This window comes from Cibotium barometz, chromosome 20 (assembly GCF_041138505.1).
Source record: "Cibotium barometz isolate CiBa-2024 chromosome 20, ASM4113850v1, whole genome shotgun sequence".
NCBI lineage: Eukaryota > Viridiplantae > Streptophyta > Polypodiopsida > Cyatheales > Cibotiaceae > Cibotium > Cibotium barometz.
The window spans coordinates 21,989,813-21,998,165 of record NC_141065.1 but is presented as its reverse complement, the minus strand read 5'-3'; positions in this window follow the sequence as shown (position 1 = coordinate 21,998,165).

Here is an 8,353-nt window from a genome sequence, read left to right as displayed (position 1 = left end):
GTTTCTAAAACAAAAATGCTTTATAGTTCGAGTTTGATGCCACATACTAAACGAAGATGAGTGGCTTGCCTGTGAGGGAGTAGGGGGTACAATTAGAGTGAGGGAGTAGGGGGTACAATTAGAATGCAGAAATGTTTGATAAGAATTACAAAGACACCTGAAGGAGACAGAGATGCTATTTACAAAAGAGGGAATGAGCTGGCACAAATTGCCAACCCCGACTGTCGGTAAAAAGTTTTTCAAGAAGGTGATCTCTTACCAGGGTTGGGGTGAAAAGGCAAGCAGATTCACTACTCCCAAGCTTACAGAGATTTTTTGTGCACATATTCCAAATGCAGAGTAAGATCACACATTTTCTCTCGATGCATTAACGTTTTTTTTAAATATGTAACTAGGCACATAAAGTTGGTCTATAATGCAGGAAATGAAGGCTCGTTGAAATATTTGTAGTGGCAAGTTTGCAATGAGAGACACCGAGATTCCTTCTGAGGATAGAGCATTCTTTGTGTGTATATATCTTCATATGTACTGGTTCCAATTGACCGAGTACATGCTACAATTCTATGCAAAGTTAGAGAACTCACCTGCCATTCTTAGGACAGAGCATTCTTTGTGTGTATATATCTTCATATGTACTGGTTCCAATTGATCGAGTACACGCTACAACTCTATGCAAAGTTAGAGAACTCACCTGCCATAGCCAGTATGCACGAGAGAGACACACTCAACTCTAGGGTGGGTATCGTAGATGCCCTCAAAGTTTTTGACGTGTAAGGCCTCTATGCAGCACGCCACATCGAGGCATTGACGTGGTGTGTGTTATGCCACGTTGAGACAGTAAAATGGCAAGCCACGTGTAATGCCCACGCCGCTCAAGCATTACAGGTGGCACCTCACATGTTATGCCACATTGAGGCCTTACACATGGCTTGCCACATGTATTGGACGTCGAGGCATTACACATGTTGTGTGCCACGTGTACTATCTTAATGCTCCAAGGCAGGCATTACACGTGGCTTGCCAAGTGTGGACAATACACATTGCAAGCTATACTGGATAGTACATGTGGCAAGATGTTAAAACCCTAAAGATCTCTCTAGCTAATCACTATGCATAAACCAGGTATATACTCATCCACACAACCACCTCAGATCCCAAGGGTGCACACATCAATATAATGAATAGCACCAGCACATAGCTCTAGCATGAAATGGCAAGATAGTATATATAATGCTCTACACAAGAGAACATCCCATGAGAGTGTTCCATACCCCTATTATATAGGAGGGCCCTCAAGTGACTCTTGACTCTCCATTTCCATGTGTGACCCTAACCTCAACCCAAGGTAGACCTAACCTTTGTGCCCCACTAGAGCATGTTCCCATGTTCCCATGCTCACATGCCTAGGGTGGTTTAGCCTCCTAAGACTTCAATTGAGAAGTGGTGGACCCTCTCCACTTAGGTCTCAACTCCAACATTGATCACCTTTGTCTCGCATTTTTGGGAACGCGAAAACATAGGTATAATCTCTTACCCGTGCTAGTGACTCTCTCCATTTGTTGTGGTTATATAGTTTGCAAAGAACATATATGTTATGGTGTTCCAAGACTCTTGCACTATTGCAACGATTCATGGGATCATTAAAATGGGGTAGGGAACCATGGACACGTATGTGATAGCCTTGGAGGCCTGTGCTTGGTGTGGGTAGATTTTTCAATAAATCTTGCTCTCTAAGACCGAGCATGTGGTTCCCCAATGTGGAATGTATTTAGGGTGGTACTTGTGGAGCCAGCCTTTGTACTCGCTCTGCAAAGTTTCTATATGCTGACGGCACTATGTTCATGGACATCCCGTAATACATGTATCTCATGTTAGAAGACGGACAAGAAGAGGTGAGTGAAAGAGTGGATTGTACTCAATTTATATTTTAAGTGAACAACAATGATTTCCCTAATGTACCTACATGTGTGTGCATGTAGGTCACTGTTTTGGTCATCGCTATCTTTATGCACCCCCATCATAGTACGTCTAGTTGACCAAAGTATGACAGGTGGGGAGGTGAGGTAGCTGTTGATCATGATCAAGGCTTCGAGATGGATGATGGTATCTTCATAGAGCCTAAATTGCAAGAGGAAACCCACCCATAAATGTTGGATGCAGATGGGAATCCCATGCAATATGTTGCTGAGCATAGTGAGGCTTTTGCAAGGTAAGTAGAGCTTCATCTATGGCACTGACTTCATTACAATTCATTTCAAGTAGTGTAGTTGTTCTATATTCTTTGACTTTTTTATTGTTGTTCTTTCATCTATATTTATGTTAATGAAAGAAGCGTGTATGGCATGTGGTTACTCAACATGTTCTCTAATTATCGAGGGGATGTAGTTCTAGATTACTTTTCCAGAATTGGGACCCTTGCTAGAGTATGAAAAGGACTACATTGGCATTGCATCAGCGTGGAGTGAGATGAGGTATGCTTTAGTTCTTGTATATGACCACTTTTGCACATTCTTAAAGATTTAGGGCAACAATATTTCAAGGATGACATGAGTGATTATGCTCGACGGGAGCAGTAGAGGGACGTGGGGACCTTGTCTCCACACATTCCTCACCACCCTTGTGCACCCGCCCCATTATCCATAAGCCAACAACATCAAGTGCCTCGTCATGGGCCACCCGTTCCAAGGGAGGCCCCATTTTGACTTGTTATGCCACATATGTCCCCCTTGGTTCCTTTCAGCATGGGCACAATGTCTTGAACTTGCAAGGCTGCTATTCCCACTTGCACGTGCATCGTTTGGTAGAGCTCCCCATATGCAACAACCTTCCTTCTTTCATCAGAACCACGACGGCCTTTTTTATGTGATCCATATCTTGTAACGACAAAAAAATGTACACATTATCGTGATGCACTTTTGTACACTTAAATTATATCTATGACATTGTTTATTGGTTTTGCTATAGCATTTTAGACAACTGAATTAACAATAGAGAGAGATGGAGAGGGAGAGAGAGATTTTGAGTGAAAGAGAGAAAGTTTGAGTGAGAGGGAGACTGTGTTGTCTTTGTGTGCCGTATGTCACGTGCATAGACATTTGAAATTTTTATATTATTTTAAAACTTATTTTTATATTAAATTTTTGAGACTTTACAAAAAGAATAGAGAATTCCACGTTCTACTACTCTTGTTCTATGGATACATCCCATCCCACCCACCACTTATTTCTTTATATTATCATAGGCTTGGCATAAACTCTATTATCATGGGTTCATCCACCAATCCCTCTAATAATACGATGTTTGCAAGCATCTTAATAAAAGCTCTTGCACCTTTCATGCATCTCAAAGAAAAAGAACCAAGATCAAATATCCTTTTGGAGGTATGGACAACAATGTTCGGAGTGCAGGAGCTTTACAAGAAGATCACAACAGAGAAGGTGGTAGACCTTGCAAACAAGAACACGCTAGAGGTGAAAGCGGCAATAGCCATTGGGATGTGGAGAGCCTTTGGCATCACTGAAGAGCTAAAAGAAGCTCCTCTTTGAGGAGAAGTTGCCACCTTCATTGCAAATATAGGGTAGTCGGAGCAGTCCAAGATGATAGTTGAGGTTCCACATGCTTTCATGTATTGTTGCTTGTATTCAACATCTCGTAGGTGTTTGTCATAATATGTTGTAGTCTTGTAATTTTTCTTTAGAATATAATGGAAGTTTCATCTCTCTATGGTGTCTTTGTAAAAAAGTAGCAATGATAGTAACCCATGAAAGTAAACAAGATTGTGTACGCACATGCTTTCGTGTATTGTTGCTTGTGAAATATATTAGACAATATCGGAAGTTTCATCTTTGAACAATATCTTTTAAAAAAACATGTTATGAAATCGGAGTACATTGAGAGAGAGAGAGAGAGAGAGAGAGAGAGAGAGAGAGAGAGAGAGAGAGAGAGAGAGAGAGAGAGAGAGAGAGAGAGCGAAACAATAAAGAGAGGAAGAGTAGAGAGAGAAACCGCTCATCTGAAAACCAAAAAGCGCTTGCCAAAAAAACACGCTCGGAGTATGAGATCCAAGAATGCATGATACCTGCTCTTATTAAGACCTACTACATTGGATGTGTGATACAAGATGGCCATCAAACTCCAAGATAACATGTTGGAATTACCCTAGCCTAAAGAGAAAAAGACTCCATCTTTAGCTGCGCCATCTCGGGTGTCAAGTTTGCATGACTTAGACTCTACGGAAAGGCATTTAAAAAACATGATAGTCGATGAATTGTCCTTGTCCATCCTCAAGAAGGTCACGTTAAAGGAGGTAAGGGAACCTCCAAACAATGCACATCTCTACCCAAGGAGAGAGCTACTCTGGTGTTTAATATGTAGATAGAATCACATGAGCACGGAGTGCCCTCATCTATGACCCAGACCACTACTCTCTTGTAGACATTGTAGATGCTTGGGAAACATGATACATCCATGTGTAGATATGGCGCGCTCGATTGCTAGCACAAGTACTAGTAGTAGTGAGACCACCAACTCTAGCTTTACCAACACTGCTAGTCCAACATAATGGGAATTCCAAACCACCATAAACATAAGAATAAGGTTATGCACAAGGAATGTATAGGGTACCTACCGTACCTTTACCACCACCGATCCTACCACCTCAACCACCTCCATCGAATTAATTAGGTTATGCAGAAGGAATGTATAGGGTACTGACGCACCTTTACCACCACCGAAGATAAAGATAACACTAATTAATCAGGTTTTGGTTGGAAAATCAATGAAGGAAAGTGAGTATCCTTGTGAATAAGAACTAAACCATGACTATTTATGAGGAGCCATAGGATATTGTGCCTGACTTTTACAGTATGCAAGGAGCTATGCCAATGTTAGTATTTCAAACCTTTGTTCAATGGAAGGGGAGAGAAACAAATGTAACGACTCGGAGGGCCCCATTTTGCAATGCCATCATTGTTAAGGATCTCATTGGGTAACAAAGTGCCCACTCAAAATGGTCGCTCTTGCTTAACAACAAGCTCTGCAACAATAATAATGACTCTAGCATTCACATGTACCATGTGTGGAATAGATCACCTCTTCAAGGTCTGTCCATACTAGTTAAGACTTGGAGAAGCGACAACTTCCACCAATCTTGGACAACAAGCTTGCACTTGCAATAAGGACAAATAGTAGCCCCACTAAATGTGTTAACCCAATCTCAGGCTCATCAGTTGAATAAAGAAAAGGTGGATATTCTTTAGTTATCGATAAATAGTAGCCCCATTAAATGTGTTAACCCAAGCCCAGGCTCATCAATTGAATAGTAGCCCCACTAAATGTGTTAACCCAAGCCCAAGCTCATTAATTGAATAAAGAAAAGGTGGATATTCATTAGTTTATCAACTTATCCCTCTAAAAACAAGTAGAAGACGACGGTGACCTAAGAGGGCAGGCAAAGCTGAATCACTGATCCTAATCCAAGATGGTCTAGATGAAGGGACTATAGAGACAGGGTCAATAGTCTCTAGGCTAGGACAACATTCCGATATACAAATTCCCTAAACATACAACCTTGGAAAGGCCAATGACCCTAGAGGGCATTGGAAATATCCCAATTTTGAAAAGGAGATCTTCAACTGTGTTTTCCAACCTTGAGATGCTTGTCTTGGCATTTATAAATTGTCTTTTTGAGGTGGCTCTTGATCATGGCATCCTTTTCTTGCATTATATCTTGTACCTTTAAAAAAAAAAAAATGCTTTGTTTAGCCCTTCACATGTATCTACAAATAACCTCATGGCTTGGTATTTCTCCTCCTCCATTGTTTCTGTCTGCTTTTTGTGGCTATATTATATTAAATCAATATTCTCCTCTCTCGGCACTTTGCAATCTGTTTTAAACATTAATCCTTGCCCCTTTCTTTGCCTTTTATTCATTTAACAAATGTTGAACTTTTGTGTTAGCGCTATTGGTTACCTTAGCCAGTTGTACAACATGCATGTTATGCATATGTATTTTCAGCTTTGTATGAAGTTTCCTCTCATCATCTATGCTATTGTTTTTATTCTTCTAGCTCTTTTGTTAGAATGTTCATTTGCTGCATAATTTGCCATAATTTTCCTAGAAGTTTTGGAGCATGCTTTGAAGCTCATAAGATCTCTTTTGGGCACTTGGTTGTTCATGTTGTTGTTTAATAGCTACCTACAGCTTCTTTATTTTGACAGCCTACAAGTATTGATTCCTATCCACCATTACAGTTGTGGCTAATGTGTTGAGGTTGGCTATCATTACCTCTTGAGCTACATCCTCTCTCTGTCTGCTTTCAATTGTCATGTAGCTTTGCAATATGATGTATTTGTCTAAAAGGCAGTGTTCCAATCCATGTGTCAACTTTTTGAGTACATACTTTTTCTTGACTTACATCATATCAAGAAATTGGTGGATGAGTGACATGGACAGTTCTTTGCCATACTCTTTGGTGTTCTCCATGCATGGCTGCTTGGGTAAGTGTTTATATGCCTCACCCATGGTAAGCTCAACCCTCTCATGCTTTCGAGAGGTGGCGGCTTTACCTTCTACTATTCTCTATTGCATGGGCAAGGAGGTGGTCGATTGTTGTTGTGTATGCTGTTGCATTACCTCAGCTAATTCTATTTTCATATTACATACTGATGTTATTTCCATAGACATACTTGGAGTCACTTGCATCACCAACAGTTCACTCTCCCTTCTTGGAGTGTTAAGCACTTCCTTAACACATCAATTTCTTCAAGCTAATCATTAGGGTGGTCAATTGTTGCTGTGTATGCTGTTGCATTACCTCAGCTGACTCTATTTTCATATTACATATTGATGTTATTGCCATAGACATACTTGGAGTCACTTGTATCACCAATAATTCACTCTTGCTTCTTGGAGGGCTAAGCATTTCCTTAACACATCAATTTCTTTAGGCTACTCATTAGGCATTTGAGGCATTTAAGTTTTGCTCTCTAGCAGAATAAGTTCCTATCTTTGCACTTTCGAACTATTGTAACTATGCCAAGGTTACCAGAGGTGATAAAATGAGGCTTCCTCTATTACTATAGTAGGTATAGCTTCTGTGGGAGTTGATATTTGCATTGTTATTTTATCTCAAGACATGGTGGGAATCCTTTGCTTCGCCTTTTATTCCTCTTTTTTTCTTTTCTCCTCTCAAGTTTTTGCTACATTTTTTAATGTTACCAAAATTGCTACACAAAAGCCCATATCTTGATTCGTTTCTTTGTCATCGATGGGTAGGGGTGAAGGGGCTCTAAGTGGTTTATCCAAAAGAGGGATATCTACAACATGGATAAGGATCTTGGTCATTAGGTAAGGGTTTACCACCTTATATCCATGCTTAGTCATGTATGTATTGAAATCTTTGTGGAGCATTTACGCCTAATCATTAGGTAAGGGTTTACCACCTTATATCCATGCTTAGTCATGTATGCATTGAAATCTTTGTGGAGCATTTACGCCTAATCATTAGGTAAGGGTTTACCACCTTATATCCATGCTTAGTCATGTATGGATCGAAATCTTTGTGGAGCATTTACGCCTAATCATCCTTCTCGACCTTATGCAGCTTGTAAAACTTATGCAAGTCTAGGAGATTCTACCTTTTACCTGCATGATCATGGCCACCATTGCCTTGCATACCTTTTCTAAATTTTGGTCTTTAATGTAAGCAAACTCTGCTCCGTTGTTATTTGGCTAGAAGATGTCTCTGTAATCCATGTTCTTTTTGTTGAAATATGTGGGTCTTTTCCCCTAAGCATCTTATATGAGCCGTTTTGTGACTAGGACATGCACTTTTTTTTATCATCAAGGTGGGTTATCGTACACCTCTTGGTACCCTAATCATATGTTACCAAATACTATGTATAGAGCTTAGTATTGACATGGCAAAGTCAATCGCTTCAACATATCTATGTAATTTTTCTTGGACATCCGTGTCCTTAAGCATCTGCATGCATTATTATTGTGAATGGTATTGGAAGTACACCTTTTTGTTATGCACTTTCTCCTCGTCTAGCAAGATGATCCCCTATACCACCTTGGCAATGTAATCCCCCTATGTGATCTTTTTCTTGAAGGATTTTTATTTGGCATTCTATTTTGTTGGGATCCTATCCTTGATAGATGCATATTTAGAGTCACATGCCATCCTTGTGCAAACATTGAGCTTCCCCTTTCTTGTGGTGTTAGGATGAAAACCTTGTAATACCAAGACCCACCAATCAGCTCGGTCAGCATGACTGTTTCCAGCTAGTATACCTAAATTTCTTGTCTGGCTTCTCTTAAGGGATCTCAATTACAAAATACTTATTACAG